The sequence below is a fragment of the Lynx canadensis genome, chromosome C1 (assembly GCF_007474595.2).
Source record: "Lynx canadensis isolate LIC74 chromosome C1, mLynCan4.pri.v2, whole genome shotgun sequence".
In the NCBI taxonomy this organism is placed as follows: domain Eukaryota; kingdom Metazoa; phylum Chordata; class Mammalia; order Carnivora; family Felidae; genus Lynx; species Lynx canadensis.
Window position 1 is genome coordinate 90,931,668 of NC_044310.1, and position 20,916 is coordinate 90,952,583.

The 20,916-nt window shown below is 37.3% G+C and overlaps 1 protein-coding gene and 1 pseudogene across 4 annotated transcripts in view; one reads left to right on the forward strand and one right to left on the reverse strand.

The window, feature by feature from the left end:
- The window catches only part of NTNG1 (netrin G1), a 332,598-nt gene that overhangs the window by 10,815 nt on the left and 300,867 nt on the right, over positions 1 to 20,916 (forward strand). The window lies entirely within an intron of this gene.
- LOC115521942 lies at positions 19,514 to 19,788 on the reverse strand (annotated as a pseudogene).

The following is a 20,916-nucleotide window of genomic DNA, read 5'->3' on the forward strand; positions in this document are numbered from 1 at the left end:
TCCTGTCTCACATTTAGGTCCTTTATCCATTTTGAGTTTATTTTTGTAAATGGTGTGAGAAAGTGGTCTAGTTTCAACCTTCTGCATGTTGCTGTCCAGTTCTCCCAGCACCATTTGTTAAAGAGGCTGTCTTTTTTCCATTGGATGTTCTTTCCTGCTTTGTCAAAGATGAGTTGGCCATATGTTTGTGGGTCTAGTTCTGGGGTTTCTATTCTATTCCATTGGTCTGTGTGTCTGTTTTTGTGCCAATACCATGCTGTCTTGATGATGACAGCTTTGTAGTAGAGGCTGAAGTCTGGGATTGTGATGCCTCCTGCTTTGGTCTTCTTCTTCAAAATTCCTTTGGCTATTCGGGGCCTTTTGTGGTTCCATATGAATTTTAGGATTGCTTGTTCTAGTTTCGAGAAGAATGCTGGTGCAATTTTGATTGGGATTGCATTGAATGTGTAGATAGCTTTGGGTAGTATTGACATTTTGACAATATTTATTTTTCCAATCCATGAGCAGGGAATGTCTTTCCATTTCTTTAAATCTTCTTCAATTGCCTTCATAAGCTTTCTATAGTTTTCAGCATACAGATCCTTTACATCTTTGGTTAGATTTATTCCTAGGTATTTTATGCTTCTTGGTGCAATTGTGAATGGGATCAGTTTCTTTATTTGTCTTTCTGTTGCTTCATTGTTAGTGTATAAGAATGCAACTGATTTCTGTACATTGATTTTGTATCCTGCAACTTTGCTGAATTCATGTATCAGTTCTAGCAGACTTTTGGTGGAGTCTATCGGATTTTCCATGTATAATATCATGTCATCTGCAAAAAGCGAAAGCTTGACTTCATCTTTGCCAATTTTGATGCCTTTGATTTCCTTTTGTTGTCTGATTGCTGATGCTAGAACTTCCAGCACTATGTTAAACAACAACGGTGAGAGTGGGCATCCCTGTCGTGTTCCTGATCTCAGGGAAAAAGCTCTCAGTTTTTCCCCGTTGAGGATGATGTTAGCTGTGGGCTTTTCATAAATGGCTTTTATGATCTTTAAGTATGTTCCTTCTATCCCGACTTTCTCAAGGGTTTTTATTAAGAAAGGGTGCTGGATTTTGTCAAAGGCCTTTTCTGCATCGATTGACAGGATCATATGGTTCTTCTCTTTTTTTTTTGTTAATGTGATGTATCACGTTGATTGATTTGCGAATGTTGAACCAGCCCTGCATCCCAGGAATGAATCCCACTTGATCATGGTGAATAATTCTTTTTATATGCTGTTGAATTCGATTTGCTAGTATCTTATTGAGAATTTTTGCATCCATATTCATCAGGGATATTGGCCTGTAGTTCTCTTTTTTTACTGGGTCTCTGTCTGGTTTAGGAATCAAAGTAATACTGGCTTCATAGAATGAGTCTGGAAGTTTTCCTTCCCTTTCTATTTCTTGGAATAGCTTGAGAAGGATAGGTATTATCTCTGCTTTAAACGTCTGGTAGAACTCCCCTGGGAAGCCATCTGGTCCTGGACTCTTATTTGTTGGGAGATTTTTGATAACCGATTCAATTTCTTTGCTGGTTATGGGTCTGTTCAAGCTTTCTATTTCCTCCTGATTGAGTTTTGGAAGAGTGTGGGTGTTTAGGAATTTGTCCATTTCTTCCAGGTTGTCCAATTTGTTGGCATATAATTTTTCATAGTATAATTTCATAGGGATTGGTTGTAATAATTCCATTTTCATTCATGATTTTATCTATTTGGGTCATCTCCCTTTTCTTTTTGAGAAGCCTGGCTAGAGGTTTGTCAATTTTGTTTATTTTTTCAAAAAACCAACTCTTGGTTTCGTTGATCTGCTCTACAGTTTTTTTAGATTCTATATTGTTTATTTCTGCTCTGATCTTTATTATTTCTCTTCTTCTGCTGGGTTTAGGCTGCCTTTGCTGTTCTGCTTCTATTTCCTTTAGGTGTGCTGTTAGATTTTGTAGTTGGGATTTTTCTTGTTTCTTGAGATAGGCCTGGATTGCAATGTATTTTCCTCTCAGGACTGCCTTCGCTGCGTCCCAAAGCGTTTGGATTGTTGTATTTTCATTTTCGTTTGTTTCCATATATTTTTTGATTTCTTCTCTAATTGCCTGGTTGACCCACTCATTCGTTAGTAGGGTGTTCTTTAACCTCCATGCTTTTGGAGGTTTTCCAGACTTTTTCCTGTGGTTGATTTCAAGCTTCATAGCATTGTGGTCTGAAAGTATGCATGGTATAATTTCAATTCTTGTAAACTTATGAAGGGCTGTTTTGTGACCCAGTATATGATCTATCTTGGAGAATGTTCCATGTGCACTCGAGAAGAAAGTATATTCTGTTGCTTTGGGATGCAGAGTTCTAAATATATCTGTCAAGTCCATCTGATCCAGTGTCTCATTCAGGGCCCTTGTTTCTTTATTGACTGTGTGTCTAGATGATCTATCCATTTCTGTAAGTGGGGTGTTAAAGTCCCCTGCAATTACCACATTCTTATCAATAAGGTTGCTTCTGTTTATGAGTAATTGTTTTATATATTTGGGGGCTCCGGTATTCGGCGCATAGACATTTATAATTGTTAGCTCTTCCTGATGGATAGACCCTGTAACTATTATATAATGTCCTTCTTCATCTCTTGTTACAGCCTTTAATTTAAAGTCTAGTTTGTCTGATATAAGTATGGCTACTCCAGCTTTCTTTTGGCTTCCAGTAGCATGATAAATAGTTCTCCATCCCCTCACTCTGAATCTAAAGGTGTCCTCAGGTCTAAAATGAGTCTCTTGTAGACAGCAAATAGATGGGTCTTGTTTTTTTATCCATTCTGATACCCTATGTCTTTTGGTTGGCGCATTTAATCCGTTTACATTCAGTGTTATTATAGAAAGATACGGGTTTAGAGTCATTGTGATGTCTGTATGTTTTATGCTTGTAGTGATGTCTCTGGTACTTTGTCTCACAGGGTCCCCCTTAGGATCTCTTGTAGGGCTGGTTTAGTGGTGACAAATTCCTTCAGTTTTTGTTTGTTTGGGAAGACCTTTATCTCTCCTTCTATTCTAAATGACAGACTTGCTGGATAAAGGATTCTCGGCTGCATATTTTTGCTATCTAGCACCCTGAAAATCTCGTGCCAATTCTTTCTGGCCTGCCAAGTTTCAAAAGAGAGATCAGTCACGAGTCTTATAGGTCTCCCTTTATATGTGAGGGCACGTTTACCCCTTGCTGCTTTCAGAATTTTCTCTTTATCCTTGTATTTTGCCAGTTTCACTATGATACGTCGTGCAGAAGATCGATTCAAGTTACGTCTGAAGGGAGTTCTCTGTGCCTCTTGGATTTCAATGCCTTTTTCCTTCCCCAGTTCAGGGAAGTTCTCAGCTATTATTTCTTCAAGTACCCCTTCAGCACCTTTCCCTCTCTCTTCCTCCTCTGGGATACCAATTATGCGTATATTATTTCTTTTTAGTGTATCACTTAGTTCTCTAATTTTCCCCTCATACTCCTGGATTTTTTTATCTCTCTTTTTCTCAGCTTCCTCTTTTTCCATAACTTTATCTTCTAGTTCACCTATTCTCTCCTCTGCCTCTTCCATCCGAGCCGTGGTGGTTTGCATTTTGTTTTCCATTTCCTTTAAAGCGTTTTTCAGCTCCTCGTGACTGTTCCTTAGTCCCCTGATGTCTGTAGCAAGAGATTCTCTGCTGTCCTGTATGCTGTTTTCCAGCCCAGCGATTAATTTTATGACTATTATTCTAAATTCACTTTCTGTTATATTATTTAAATCCTTTTTGATCAGCTCATTAGCTGTTGTTATTTCCTGGAGATTCTTCTGAGGGGAATTCTTCCGCTTGGTCATTTTGGATAGTCCCTGGTGTGGTGAGGGCCTGCAGGGCACTTCCCCTGTGCTGTGGTGTATAACTGGAGTTGGTGGGCGGGGCCGCAGTCCAACCTGATGTCTGCCCCCAGCCCACCGCTGGGGCCACAGTCAGACTGGTGTGTGCCTTCTCTTCCCCTCTCCTAGGGGCGGGATTCACTGTGGGGTGGCGTGGCCCGTCTGGGCTACTTGCACACTGCCAGGCTTGTGATGCTGGGGATCTGGCGTATTAGCTGGGGTGGGAAGGCAAGGTGCACGGCGGCAGGTGGGGCAGGCTTAGCTCGCTTCTCCTTAGGTGATCCACTTCAGGAGGGGCCCTGTGGCAGCCGGAGGGAGTCAAATCGCTGCCGGAGGTTTGGCTCCGCAGAAGCACAGAGTTGGGTGTTCGCGCGGAGCGAGCAATTTCCCTGGCCGGAGCCGGTTCCCTTTGGGATTTTGGCTGGGGGATGGGCGGGGGAGATGGCGCTGGCTAGCGCCTTTGTTCCCCGCCAAACTGAGCTCTGTCGTCCGGGGGCTCCGCAGCTCACCCTCCCTTTGTCCTCCAGCCTTCCCGCTTTCTGAGCAGAGCTGTTAACTTATGACCTCCCAGACGCTAAGTCGCGCTTGCTAAGTCGCGCTTGCTGTCGGAACACAGTCCGTCAGGCCCCTCCGCTTTTGCAAGCCGGACTCGGGGGCTCTGCTTGGCCGGCGAGCCGCCCCTCTGCCCCGGCTCCCTCCCGCCAGTCCGTGGAGCGCGCACCGCCTCGCCGCCCTTCCTACCCTCTTCCGTGGGCCTCTCGTCTGCACTTGGGTCCGGTGACTCTGTTCTGCTAATCCTCTGGCGGTTTTCTGGGTTATTTAGGCAGGTGTAGGTGGAATCTAAGTGATCAGCAGGACGCGCGGTGAGCCCAGCGTCCTCCTACGCCGCCATCTTCCCAGAATCGCGAGTATCCTTTCTTCCAGAAGAACAGGTCTTGTTTCAGGGTCTTTTGCACACCCTTCATCTTGTGGAAATTTTATATATTCTTGCAGGAGATTTTGGTGGCAGGGTGTCATCATCTCAAAGCTGAGAAAAATTTATTTGTGTGCCCCCTCATATCTTTTGTTCCTAATGTCAGAGCTTGGAGAAGTTGTTATTTACCCTAAGTAAAGCACCCCTTTTCATTTAGTATCATCCTTTGGAAACAGTTGCATACTGAAGCATATTAATTGTATAAAGTGGCTGGTGTGAAATCTGCTTTAGTTTTATTTCACCAGACCAATGGGCAGACTGGTTTTTCATGTGCCATTTTTAGATTTCAGAATTTCTTTTCTTACAAAAGGGGAAAGTGCTGAAAGTTGTTTCACACGCATAATATTGGAAAAGAACTTACTGAGATTGGCAGGTTGTAAGTTTCTTCCCATCTTTCTGGGAATAGATAGATTCACATAGTATCAGTTCCATGAAAATTAAAGATGTGAGCCAAGAAAGAGCCAGAATTGGTTTTCATTCTTTGACCTACTTTGAAACTGACTTCTAAAATATTAAATGAAGAATTGAACTGGATATTGCTTCGGTACAAAGAAATAGCTCTTTTTGTTCCAGAGGGTTGATGTCCATTGAGAAGTCTAGCAGCTTACATTATAATCAGGTCTTGTCTGAACAATGGTTTTTCACCATTCCATGTAACTTTTTGTTTCTTTCCTGTTGCTCTCTTTCCTTCTTGGAAATGATGAAAGGAAGAAATCAAATACACTTCCAAGCAACTCTCCCTCAAGGGAAAGGAGAATTCAACATAAATGGTCAACTCAAGTTGCAAGAAGAGGATATGTGCATGATAAAGAGAGTGAGCTGGTAGGCAATCTGAGGTTGGCTGTGATGCCTGGACCACTCAATAAGGATTTTGATTTCAAAGATTAGAAGACTAATAACATACGTGGTGTTAGGGAGCATTCTCATCAATGTGTCTACTGTCTGACTCAGAATAGCGTTCTACTTAGCCATCACTGGAGACAGTGCTTTAAATAGTGCCTAGCACAGTGTGAAGCAGTTAATAGTACTTAATGCATGCTTGTTGAACTGAACGTGTGCTATGTTTTTACAAATAATGTTTGTAGTTGATATCTATCAAGAGCTTACATGGTACCATGCACTGTACTGACTAAACATCAGCCTTTGTTGGTTCATATAATCTTCAATCCCATCATTATCCTTATTTAACAGGTGGAGTAATTGAGGCATGAGGTTAAATAACTTTTCCAACCAAGTAGTCGGAACAGGATATAAACCCAGACAGTATGACATGCATTCCCTACTCATAAACCATACTATAAATTCCTCCCTAATTTTGTTTGTAGTATGTGGGATAAAACCATCACAAAAACCTTTTTTAAAATTACATTTATGATTTGGACTATGAACACAATACTATGATTTTGTTATTTAAAATGCCTTTTATCTGAAATAACCTCAGAAAATTGGATTCTGTAAACAGTGTGTGGAATGTTGGAAATACACATTATGTGATGAGTGTCTTCATTCAGGGATAAGAGAACCAATCAACAGTGTTTGTTTCCATTCCTGCTTTCTTTTCCATTAACGTGTTCATATAAATGGAAATAAGCTGTTAGAAATCATACAGAGCGGAGTACATATTGTGTTCACCATCTAAAACCAGAATAATAAGTCAGCAACTGTTGGCTAGTTAACAAAATCATATTCTTGTGGGGGAGGTGTTGAGAAAAGTAGTTAGCATGATGCTTTTGATTTTTTTTTTTAACACTATCAATAACAACTGTTATATAGCCAACCCCCTCCATGCTGTCTCCACTCGGATGTCTAGTAGGCATTTTAAACTTAACACATTTATTATAGAACTCTTGATTTCTTCTCCCCAAATGGATTTTGCCTGTAGTCTTTCCCATATCTATAAACAGCAGCTTATATTTATCTAGTTGCTCAAGATGAAAAATCTAGGAATCCTCCTTAACTCCTTTATGTCCTTCACAACAGATATCAACAAGTCCTGTTAGCTAAACTTCCAAATATATCCCAAATCAGTTGCTTTTCACCCTTTCTACTGCTACCAACCAGGTCCCAAACAGCTTTATACCTAGGCTAGACTTCTGCAGTATTCCCTAACTCTTGCCCTGTTACCAAATTCACATAGGTTTTATAGTATTATAATATAGAGCACAATATAAATATTATAATATATAAAAATTATACATATAGATGTATAGCATGAATATTATATAGTTAGATATGTAATTATATAATATACATAGAGATAAAATTTTAAGAATCTGAATCAGTCAGGTCCTTGTTCAAGTTCCTCCTTAATTGTTATGTCCCACTGAGAATTACATCCAAACTCTTCATTTTTTAAAATATTTTTTTAATGTTTATATATTTTTGAGAGAGAGAGAGAAAGAGAGAGAGCGAGTTGGGGAGGGGTAGAGAGAGAGAGATAGGGAGACACAGAATCCAAAGCAGGCTCCAGGCTCTGAGCTGTCAGCACAGAGCCCGATGTGGGACTTGAACCCATGAACCATGAGATCATGACCTGAGCTGAAGTCTGATGCTTAACCGACTGAGCCACCCAGGCACCCCTATATTTGAAGTTTTACTAATGCCTGAAAGGTACTATATAGTCTGGTCTTTGAATACCTCTCTAAAGTCCATTCTGATCACTCCCACCTTGCTCAGATCGCTCTGCCTGCAACTTCTTGGTGTTGCGCATAAAACTAAGTTTATTTTTGCCTCGTTGTTTGGACCCACATTCTCAAAATCTTCCCATAGCTCCCTCCCACCTTTTATTCAAGACTCTGTTTCGTGAATACCTTCTCAAAGAAGCTTATCTGACCACCTTATTTACATAGCATCTCTTGGGGCTCCTGGGTGGCTCAGTTGTTAAGTGTCAGACTCTTGACTTCAGTTCAGGTCATGACCTTGTGTTTGGTGAGTTCGAGCTCTGCCATTGACATCTGCACTGACAGCAGGGAGCCTGCTTGGGATTCGCTGTCTCTTCTCTCTCTGCCCCTCCCCTCTCTCTCTCTTTCTCAAAAATAAATAAAATTTAAAAAACTAAAAACTAAATAGCATTTCTTTCACACCCTTTATCCATTCCTTGAGCCTGCTTAATTTTTCTTCATTGAATTTATTATAAGGGAGATACTCAAACTATTTAACAACTGGGACAGAATCAATACAAACCAATCAGAAAAGACGTTAGTGGCTATACCTTACTGGGTACCATCTGATTGAACATTCGTTCTAATGACTGGATATTTATTATGTTATATACTGCTTCTGTCTCTTTTCTCCTCCACAATATAAACTCCAGAGGGCAGGAACTTTGTCTTATGTCCATGGTGGGCTCGATAAATATTTGTTGAATGAATAAATGAGCTGCTAAAACAGAGATATGTTAATATGATGATGGCATTCATACTAAAGATTATTGCTCTAATATATTCTTTAAAGTATTTAGGCTATGTTGGAGGTCCTTAATCATGAAGGTATCATAAATATTTTCCTTTTTTAGTTTTTTATAAATTAAAGGTACTTAATATAACAGATGTATGTACAACCACCACTTAAAATTAACAATGATGATGTTACATTGTTTTTCTTAGGATTTTAAAAAATAAATATTACTGACTGAGTTGAAACCATCTTGTCTCCATCCTCGGATCCCTTCCATGCCTTCCTTTTCCAGAGGGAACCAGTATCATAAATTTGGTGTATTTCCTTCCAGTCAATGTTAATATATATTTTTTATGTGAAGCTTATATGCTCATAAACAGCTTATGGTTTTGACTTTGGGTTTTTTAATGTTACCATCCTGAAAAAACTATTCTGTAGCTTAAATTTTTCATTCAACACTATTTTTGTAAACTATCTGTTTGATCTATATGATATGGTTCCTTCATATTAAAAGGATATATATCTATATCCATATCTATCTATCTACCTACCTACCTACCTACCTGTTCCACTGGATAAATACATTGTTCAGTTGTGAGAATTTAGCAAGTTTGTGTGTGTGTGTGTGTGTGTGTGTGTGTGTGTGTGTGTGTTTTAGTTTTAGATTTTTGCAGTTACGATCCACTCTACAAGAACCACCATTGTACCTAGATCTTGGTGCATATGATCAAGAGTTGTTGCATTTTGTTTTGTTTACCTCAGGGTGTGCACCCAGAAACCAATCTGTGGTCTGTAGAGTGTGGGCATTTTCATCAAATGTAGTTGCTCTGTGTCGCGTTCCTACCAGCAGATTATAAGGCTTCTTCTAAGTCTTGTTTTGTGTTGTTTTCTTATATGTTTCCTCTTTTTATTAAATGGAGAATATTTTAAAAATCCTGTCTATTTGATGGCTTTAGCTATCCGGGCACTCATAGTTGGATTTTATGATGTATCATAGCAACCATAATTAACAGGATTTTTGATAAAACTGTATGTACCATGGCTCTTAATCTTTCATTTTTGTTTTAATTATTTAATAGTAAATCACTTGGAAGTTGTATGAACAAAGCTAATGAATATTCGTAATGGTGAATCAACAGGAGGAAGCATGAAATTTGGAGGAATAAATATTGAGCTAAACTATGAGAACCTTCTTTGACTAGATCTTTCCACAGAGGGCAGTGAATTTTAAGAGTAACATCTTGCATCTGGCCACCTGAATTGATAGGTATACCCTGATCTGTATGACTAATACAAAATTCGCAGTTTAAAAAATTGTTTATATATAAGTAATCTTTTTTCCAAAATCATTGTTTTCATTATTAGAGTATAACAATAGCCGATAGTGCTTTTAAACTGGAAGTCTCCTTGCTTACTTTGCAAGATGATATATAAATATTGCCTCATCCATCACCAGAATGACTTGTCTCCTAGATGAAAACCTGAGTGTGATGTGTAACTGTAATAAATTTGGGCAGCAAGGGAAGGGTTCCATTTCCAATTAAAACCACAGCCAGGAAGTTTCCATTTAGACTGACAGTACAGGTACACTGTTGGTACATATTTTATACTCTTGCTTGTTTGTTTGGGGCAACTTGGGATTGTTTTAGGAGTAGTAACAGTAAAGGAGTAGCTTTGTACTTCTTTATGGCCTCCTAAGAAAGGGTCAATTGCCCCTTCTAGATGGGAAGTTTCCGAGATCCCTGGGTCTTGGGCATTTAGAACCAGGTATTTTTAGAAGTGGAGTTGTCTAACTTGGGAAAGTACATGCCTTTAAAGCTATTTTACTGAATTCGAACAGTCTTCAGGTTCAAGTTCCAACTTAATCAAGTTATTTCACTTTTTTTTCTGAGGGACAGTAAGATAATGATGTGCTTAGCAGTGTCTGGCACATAGAAGATGCCCAATAAATATTATTTTTATCATTGTGATCATTTCTGTTGATAAAAAATTAAAGGCATTTTGATTCTCATATTCTGCTTTGAAGGGATGTTCTGAAGGCTTTCCCTTTAGTTCCCCTATCTGTGAACTGTCTGGCCTTTCCTGATGTTACCAATGGCATCTATTAACTAACTGCTTATGAGCTCCAAATGAGGTATTTAAAATAACAATTTCACAATTGTGGTTTTGAAATAAATGAAAGGTGTTCTAAATAACAAAGTATTAAAATAATCATTCATGGATGCAATGGCATTTGCACTGAGATTATAATGGATAGTGTTTTAACAAATGCACTAGACATGTCTAATGAGAGCATAACCACTCTGTCTAAAAACAAAAGAAAATGTTAACAAATATTACCTATGTGAAAATAAATTAAATAAAAGCTATTTTATTAATCAAATATTGGAATGGGCACAATATGTTGGCTCTCATGGATGCTTTGAAGTAGAAGAGAGAAATTCAGTATGAGAAATGGAAATGCTGGATCCCAAATCAATATTCTTGGCTGCCATATTACCTACAGTATCTCCTTCCTCAAAAATATCCAATGGATTTCCACCTGCACTAAGTCCTGATCAACAAAATGAAACATTCTTCCTTGCAACATTATTTGCAGTAGCCAAGATATGGAAGCAAACTAAATGTCTAACACTGGATAGAGAAAATTATATATATATATATATAATGGAAAATTGGTCGGCCATAAAAAAGAATGAAATCTTGTGATTTGTGACAACATGGATGGACCTTGGGGGTCTTATACTAATGAAATAAGTTAAGCAGAGAAAGATAAATACCATATGATCTCTCTTACATGTAGAATCTAAAAGAAAAAGAAAAAAAGAAAATAAAAAACCAAGCTGATAAATACAGAGAACAGATTGGTGGTTACCAGAGGCTGGGAGTGTGGGGTGGGAGAAATGGTTGAAGGGGTCAAAAGGGGGTTATTGCAGTTATAAAATAAACAAGTCATGAGGATGTAATTAATGTGCAGTGTGGTGACTATAATAATATTGTATTGCATATATGAAAGTTGCTAAGAGAGTATATCTTGAAAGTTCTCACCACAAGAAAAAAAATTCTGTAACTATGTATGGTGACAGATGTTAACTAGACTTATCGTGGTGATCCTTTTGCAGTATATATAAATATTGATCCATTATGTTGTACACCTGAAATTAATATGATGTTGTATGTCAATTACACCTTTATTAAAAATAACATTGTTAAGTGAAACCTAGATCCATGATTCTCACCTTCTCCCCCTATATTTCAGTACACATGGTATTTGGATAGTGTGTTCAATTAGGGCAGCCAACAAGTTGTATTATCAAGGCTACTATGTGAATCAGGAAGAGGTTCTGTTTCCAAGAAATGCATCCTTGCGCCATGTCTTAGAAAAGAGAAAATAGGTTGGATCTCAGCCCCCATCTAAGACTTGATTGGCTTCTTTGTGTTGGGCACAGGCTGCCCAACTGTGTTTGCTGTTTTGTGCACTATGTGGATTTCAGTTATAATTTGATCTTGTTCTGGACTCACACTGCATTTTGGAATTAGCACCTCACAGTGGGGAAAAAGCTGTTGCAAGCCATAGAGAAGTTTTATTTTTATGTTATTGAATGACAAAAGTAACAAATATTAGTAATTTAACCAATTTAGCAAATACTTATTGAGCCTGTAGTAGGTGCATGGTGCTGAGCTAGGGCTGTAAGGATGAGCAAGACAGACACATTTCCCAGCCTCGTAGAGCTCATCATGATCAAAGCAGGGAGAAACACATGACACAGTATACCAGTAATTACTACAGTGATAAATGTTTCAAGGAAGAAATTAAAGTTCCTATGAGAGTATATAATCATAATGCTGGTGGTGATAGGAAAGTAAAACTGATTCTTCTTGAAGAAAGTCTGGATGTTGTCAAGTGCTAGATTTGCTCAATGATGTTATAAGTTTAGCATAGTATATTCTTTGAGCTAGGAAACATGCAACTTTATTATTGAAACTCCTACAGTAAAATAATTTTGTCATCACAAGACTAGAAGTCTAGCCCCAACTTCATTTCCATGTGTGTATGTATATGTATATATACATACATATGCATATATATGGCTTGAGCCCAAAGTGGGGCTTAAGCTCACCTGATGCGGGGCTCAAACTCACGAACCATGAAATCATGACCTGAGCCAAAGTCAGATGTTTAACTGAGTGAGCCACCCAGCCAGCCCATTTCCTCATATTTTTAAGGCAATTTAAAAACAAGAATTTTTAAGACTTGCAACTGCCACATTATAATAGGTAGTTACCCTTAATACATTTAGCACTTAGTTTTGTAATTATGGGTTATTTGACTGCCTTCCACACTGGGTTGGAAGCTCCTTGAAGAACAGAGACAGAGCCCTGTTCTCTTTTTCATCCACAGAAATTAGTTTAGTGCCGGAGGTATAGTGGACACTTAATATATAACTGTGGGATGAGCTTTCTTCTAACAGTCTGCTTTCCCAAATCTCTGCTCTGTGCACCTTTACTTTTTAATTTTTTTATTGTCTCTCAATAATCTTTTCTGCCTCTTCGATTCTTCTTTCCACTGTCCTTGCTATCATTTACAGTATCGAAGTAACCTCATGCAGAATCTGGCATGAGACCACCCTTCGGGATATTTTGTGGGAGTATTCAGTATTTTAAATAGTGGGTTCCCTCCAGTTCATTTAATACTGCCAGAGCCCTGTGGTGGGCAAAATGGTAGATAACGGGAGATTCTGCTTTCAAGAAGCTTTATAAACAGTTACTTACTAAGCAGAAGGAAATAAATTCTATGCAAGAGCTACATTTAAAGAGCTGCGAGAATCCAGAGGGAAGTGATTCATTGCAAACTCAGAGAACTCAGTGGTAGTTTCATAGAGGAGATGGTCTTTAAGCTGAGCTTTGAAGGAAGAGTAAACTGTTCTGAGATGGAGGAAGAAAGAGAAGGACATTATAGCTTAAGGAGATAAGCAAAGCCCTGTCTTTAGCTTTCCTTTCAAATAATTTCCTTTTGTGGATCTATCTCAACAGTAACAAATGTTATGACTGTGCCATCCATGAATTAATCTAAATCCTGCTCAGCTGTCCTTATGTTTCCTACCACATAATACTGGAACATCATTTCTTACACTTGGCATGTTCTCCCACTCTCTAAGGTATCAATCATTAAACACAATTATGTGGGTGAAGGCACTTTATAAAATGCAAAGTACTATATAAAACGGGAAAGTGCCATACAAGGCACTATAACTCTTATTATGTATTTGCAAGCTCAGTGATCACAAATCATGGTACTTAACAGATGATATGGAGATTCAATTCAATAAGTATTTATTGAAGCCTACCCCAATAACTTTGGACAAGTTGCCTATTTAAACTTTCAGAGCTCCGGGTTCTTTTGCATGGTTTTTGTGAAGATTCACTGACATCATTAACTTTGAAACCTGTAAAATATGGTATAAGAAAAAGTCACTCAATACATACCAGACCCTTGGCTTGACTTAGGCCTTTGATACCAAAAGCTTTGCTGGAGAGATGACACTTACATAAGTGAGATATATAATAATTCCTAACAATAGGTGATTACATATCAAAGTCACTGCTATTGTCATTGAGTATCATGGGTTTGTGTCCTTGTTCAGATGTGGGAGTAGTCAGAAAGATCACAGTGAACACAGAATTCAAATACAAGCAACCTAATCTGGCTTACATCTATAAATTCTGATGCTCAGAGGGTCTTCCATAATCCTAGCCCAAACCCCAATGTTCCTTCTTCTCCCAAAATACTCATTTAAGACTATATGACATTTTCACTGGCACACTGGACTATTGGTTTTACCATTGTTTTCCAGTTAAAAGCATTTATAAGACTGCTTAAATGCCTTTTTAAATTTTGCTTCAGAATGTTCCAGAACAAATCTTCATAACTCCATGAATCTGCCTACAGCCATCCTTAAAGTGGCATGAGTTTATGCGTGATCACCAAGAAAAACTTTATTCTGAAGGAATCTAGCCATAAATGGTAGAACATCAGTGTTACATTTTTCCCAGTTTATTAAATATTTGTGATATACAGTGTTATTACATATAGTTCATTATTATCTGTGTTGAATTTCTAAAGTGTTTAAAGTTCAAATCCCAGGCCAATTATACTAAAAATTCATATTTCCATTAAAAACAACTTAAAAATGATCTCATACATCTTGAATAATGTTAATCTTAATATGTAGGTGGCAAAGCCCCATTTTATAAATGAGAAAGCTGAGATCTGAAAAGGTTAATGACTTTTTCTAAGTCACAATAACTAATAAATAATAGATGTTGGATTATCATATATTTGTAAAGTTAATAGTAATGAATTTTATTGAGTATACTTTACCAGGCACTGTATAAGTGTATAACATGCGTAAATTTAATCTTTGAATGAAAGCTTGAGTAGATTTAAGAAGGATGTAAATATGTCGCCCTTGAGTTTTGAATTTTTTTCAAAGCCATACTTTTTTTCTTTTAATGGAAATGTCTTTTGTTAGTTAAGTAAGCATTTGGCAAAAGAACTTTGCAGTCATTATTGATACTCCTTAGCTTGGTTGTCATAAAGCCTATGAAAGGCTTTCACAGATTCCTGTGGGCTCCATACAATCAGAGGCATTGGCCTATTGACAAATTGATACCAGAAAAGAACTTTGAGATCGCTGGAGAAAAAGTAGCCTGCAATTTCACAGTATAACTAATGGGTGCTTTACTGTGAAAATAGAAGATTATTCATGTAGTCGCAGTCTGAAATGAGGAAGACAGTTCTCAAATGTTGCTTCTGCTTGCTTTTCTTTCCTTCTCTTGAGTGGAAGTCCACAATTATCATAGGAAATCATGGGTAATGTTCTCCCTTCCATTTTAGAATAATGTCAAGGAAAAAAAAAGACTTCACTACTAGACTCTAATATAAATAATTTCAGAAAGCTCTAAATTTGTGTTTATAATGAAGTAGTCACTAATCTATAAACTAAGACACTATGCTCAGGAGAGTACTTTTCTGATACACAAATCCTATTCCTTGTTAACATTCTGGATAGCTGAAAATGTTTCTCTCTGTGTAGAAACTTGCAATATCTTTACTTTAACTTGGCCACGTGTTTCTGCCTTCACCTTCCCGTGAGCAGCTCTGCTCCTTTGAGGAAAATAGAGGTGGAATGAAATGGAGGTGACATTTCCCAAGGTCAACAAAATAAACCCAGTGGTAAATCTATTTTAAAATCATTCTCTTTTGAATGGCATCCTGGGTGGACATAAGCACAAGCACATGGTATAATTTTTTCCCCAAAATCTATAGCAAGGTCTTTGATCTCTCTACTATTTAACTGAATCCTCCAATCTTGGGACAGGTCTGTCATTCGCTCAACCATAGAGGGCTGATCACAGAAATGACCAGAAACAAAATCTATAGAAATATCTTAAATATCTAAAAAAATTAATCAAATTAACCAATTTTAAATATGCATCATGTTTTTGATAGTCCAAAATTTACTGAAACCATCATGAAGTCCTCCATTATGTAGGCTGCCTTTTTTTTTTTCCCTACCAAACCCATACCCACATTTGTTGGTATAGCAAAAATGAAACTATCCATTTAAAAGAGTTTAATCTAGATATATATTCTTTGATTCTGTAGTCTGTGTATCAAACTGTTTGCTTGAGTGGATATTTTTATAGAGTATTTTAGAGATTTTTAAATTAAAGCATAATTAATATATAGTGTTAGTTTCGGGTATACAATATAATTCAAAAATTCTACATATTTCCCAGTGCTCAACAAGATAAGTGTACTCTCCTATCCTTTCACCTATCCTCCCACCTTCCTCCCCTCTGGCAACCACAATTTGTCCTCTGTATTTGAGTCTGGTTTTTTGTTTGTTTTCTTTGTTCATTTGTTTCTTAAATTCCTCATATGAGTGAAATCATATGGTATTTGTCTTTCTCTGACTGACTCATTTCAGTTAACATTATACCCTCTAGATCCACCCATGTTGTTGCAAATGGCAAGATTTCATTCTTTTTCTATGGCAGAGGAATATTCCATAGTGTGTGTGTGTGTGTGTGTGTGTGTGTGTGTATGTGTATCTCACATCTTTTTTATGCATTCATCTATCAATGGATCCCCTTGGTTGCTTCTATATCTTGGCTCTTGTAATAATGCTGCAATAAACATAGGGGAGCATATCTCTTTTTTAAAAAATGTTTATTTATTTTGAGAGAGAGAGAAGGAGAAAGAGTGGGGGAGGGGCAGGGAAGAGGGAGAGAGAATCCCAAGCAGGCGCTGAGCTGTTAGCATAGAGCCCGACATGGGGCTCAAACCCACGAACAGTGAAATCATGACCTGAGCCAAAATCAAGAGTTGGGTGCTAATCAAGTGAGCCATCTAGGCACCCACATATATCTTTTTGAATTAAGTGTTCATTTTCTTTGGGTAAGTACCCCATAGTGGAATTACTGGATTGTCCAATAATTCTATTTTTAATTTTTTGAGGAAACTCCTAAGTTTGGCTCCTAAGAAACTCATGTGTATATCTTCTTTGGAAAAATGTCTGTTCAGGGCTTCTGCACATTTTTAATTGAATTATTTGTTTTTTGTGGTGTTGAGTTGTGTAAGTTCTTTACAAATTTTTGTTATTAACCCCTTATTGGATATATCATTTGCAAATATATTCTTCAATTTAGTAGGTTGCCTTTTTGTTTTGTTGATGGTTTCCTTTGCTGTACAAAAGCTTTTCATTTTGGTATATTCCTAATAGTTTAATTTTGCTTTTGTTTCCCTTTCCTCAGGAGACATATCTAGAAAAATGTTTCCATGGCCTATGTCAAACAAACTGCTGCCTGGTTTCTTCTAGGAGTTTTGTAGTTTCAGGTCTCACATTTAGGTATTTAGTCTGTTATGAGTTTATTTTTGTATATGGTGTAAGAAAGTGGTTCAGTTTCATTCCTTTGCATGTAGCTTTCCAGTTTTCCCAGTATCAGTTGAGACTGTCTTGTCTCCATTGCATATTTCTGGCCTCCTTTGTTGTAGATTAATTGACCATATAAGTGTGGGCTTACTTCTGGACCCTCTATTCTGTTCCATGTATCTGTGTGTCTGTTTTTGTGCCATTACCACACCATTGTGATTACTATAGCATTATAGTATATCTTGAAATCTTGGATTGTGATACCTTTAGCTTTGTTGTTCTTTCCCAAGATTGCTTTGGTTATTCAGAGTCTTTTGTGATTCTATTCAACTTTTAGCATTATTGGTTCTAGTTCTATGAAAAGTGTTGATAATTTGATAGGGATTTCATTAAATCAGTAGATTGCTTTGGGCAATATTGTCATTTTAACGATATTTATTTTCCCAGTCCATGAGCATAGAATATCTTTCCATTTGTTTGTGTCATCTAGAACTTTTTTCATCAATGCTTTATAGTCTTCAGAAGACAGATCTTTTCTGTCTTCTTGGTTAAGTTTCTTCCTAAGTATTTTATTATTTTTGGTGCAATTGTAAGTGGGATTGTTTTCTTAATTTCTCTTTCTGCTTCATTATTGGTGTATAGAAATACAACCAATTTCTGGATATTAATTTTTTATCCTGCAACTTTACTTACTGCATTTATGAGTTACCATAGCTTTTTGGTGGAGTCTTTTGGGTTTTCAACATAGAGTATCATGTCCTCTGCAAATAGTGGAAGTTTTACTTCTTTCTTACCAATTTGGATGTCTATTTCTTTTCTGATTGCTGCCGTTAGGACTTCCACTACTATTTTGAATAAAAGTAGTGAAAGTGGACTTGTCTTATCCCTCATTTTAGAGGAAAACCTCTCAGTTTTTCACCATTGAATATGATGTTAACTGTGAGTTTTTCATATATGGCCTTTATTATGTTGCAGTATGTTTCCTCTAAACCTACTTTTTTGAAAGTTTTTATCATGAATGGATGTTGTAATTTGTCAAATGCTTTTTCTGCATCTATTAAAATTATCACATAGTTTTTATATTTTCTCTTGTTAATGTGATGTATCATGTTGATTGATTTGCAAATATTGAACCACACTTGTATTCCTGGAATGAATCCCACTTGATTGTGGTGAATGATTTTTTTATGTATTGTTGGATTTGGCTTTCTACTATTTTGTTGAGGATTTTAGAATCTGTGTTCATCAGAGATATTGGCCTGTATTTTTCTTTTATTGTGGTGTCTTTATCTGGTTTTAGGTATCAGGGTAATGCAGACTTAATAGAATAAATTTAGAGGCTTTCCTTCCTCTTCTTTTTGGGAACAGCTTGAGAAAAATAGGTATTAACTCTTTAAATGTTAATAGAATGCCTCTGTGAAGCCACCTGGTCTGAGACTTTTATTTGTTGGGAGTTTTTTTTTTATTACCAATTCAATTTAATTGCTAGTAATCAGTCTGTTCTAATTTTCTATTTCTTCCTGTTTCAGTTTTGGAAGATTATATGTTTTTAGGCATTTATCCATTTCTTCTAGGTTGTCCAATTTGTTGACATACAATTTTTTTGTAATATTTTCTTATTATCCTTTGTATCTTTCTCTCTCTCTGTTTTTGATGAGACTGACTAAAGGTTTTATTAATTTTGTTTGTCTTTTCATAGAACCAGATCCAGGTTTCATTCTTTTTCTAGTTTTTATTTCATTTATTTCTTCCCTAATCTTTATTATTTCCTTCCTTCTACTAGCCCTGGGCTTTGTTTGTTTTACTTTTTCTGGCTCCTTTATGTGTAAGGTTATGTTGTTTATTTGAGATTTTTCTTGCTTCTTCAGATAGGCCTATAATGCTATAATATTCCCTCTTAGAACAGCTTTTGCTGTGTCTCAAAGATTTTGGACCATTGTGTTTTCATTTTCACTTGTATCCATGTATTTTTTTTTTTTTTAAGAGAGACAGTTCTGTTTACTGTCAATGAAGCAAAAACAAAGTGTGGAAGTGCTCTAAACAGGTGATGATGAGATATAAAAGAGGAGTGACACAATAATACACAGAATTATTCCGAGTGAGCTTCAGGTCTTCATTCTAATACTCAAACCAAGAGAGAGCCATCCTTTTCCACTAAGGCTGCAGAAGAATGGAAACCTGACTGAGCTTCTCCTACAGCAGACAGAGCAAGAAGCTATTTTAAGCTGATGTAAGAGACTACTTGTGTTCTGTTGAGAGCCCCCATCCCAAGCAGAGAATGAATGCTGAAGGTGGTCTACAGCTGTTGGAGGTGCCTGGTCCCAGCTCCCTAAGTCCTGGACTTCTCTTGATTCTCATTCATAAACTTGTCAGTCAAATACAGTTGGCCAATGTGGACCTGCAATGGATTATTCCGAGGCCTATTTTGACTTTATTCACTAGGGTTTGAATTTCTACGGGATCCTTTACCTTCTTATTTTCTCTGAAGTCATCTCTTATCCTCCTTACCACATAAGTCCTGTAATTATAGGAGCTGCAATGCTTGCTATCTCTCAGCATCACCCAGTGCAAATCTAACACTAGTGCATGGCTGGAAGCTGTCATTTTGGAAAGAAAAAAAAAATGGGTCCTCTTTAAGGAGGTCCAGAGTTGAACCTAACCCACAAAACTTTAGTCTATGCAAAGCCACGAATGAAATAAAATAAAATGCAGTGGGGCTTGGTCTTGCTAGAGGGCCAGGCATCGGCCTTGGTGAGCACTGTCCCTCCATGTATTTTTTAAATTTCTTCCTTGATCTCTTGGTTTACTCATTCGTTATTTAGTAGCATGTTATTTACTCTCCATGTATTTGTGTTCTTTCCAGATTTCTTCCAGAGTTTCTTGAAACATGGCGTGACTGTTCTTTTGATAATGGAATCCTAATGCGTGTACATTTCTTTAAGGTCTTGCCTGCCTGGGAGAAGGCAAGTTTATAACGGAGCAGAAATCTACAGTAACTTAAAGGGATCAATACTAGTTCTGACAAGACTGGCCCTTGGCCAAGCTATGAGGTAGCAACACTTCCATTTGCTGTTTACTCCTCCCCTGATCTTTACAACTTATGGGTTCTATCCTCTTAGTGCCTCACGTGGGAATTGAGGACCTTTAAAGGGGAAGGTCTTAATAGGAATATTTATGCTGCTACCCCTTCTAGAAACGTCTACATTTTTATAGGATCACACAAAGAAGTGAATGGCTATCCACTCATGAAATTTTAAATGGCAAGCTCTCCATTTTAGGTCAAGGAGTACTTTCTACTATCTATCTCTTCTGTCTGATACAACACCAAGCCACCTCGTGCTAGTGTGCTGTATCAGAGTCCAACCAGAGAAGCAGAACTAGTAGGAGATATATATTTAGAAAAGTATTTTAAAATTTTTTTAAGGTTTAGTTATTAATTTTTGAGAGAGAGAAAGCATGAGTAGAGGGGAGGCAGAGAGAGAGGGAGACATAGAATACCAAGCAGGCTCTGTGCTGGCAGGTGTGGGGCTCAAACTCAGGAAAGCATGAGATCATGACCTGAGCCAAAACCAAGAGTTGGATGCTTAACTAACTGAGCCACTCAGGTGCCTCTGTATTTAGAAAAGTATTGCATACAACACCCAGTGCTATGAAAACCAATTTGACAATAAATTTCATATATTAAAAAAAAAAAAAAAAAAGAAAAGTATTGCAAAGAATTGGTTTATGTGA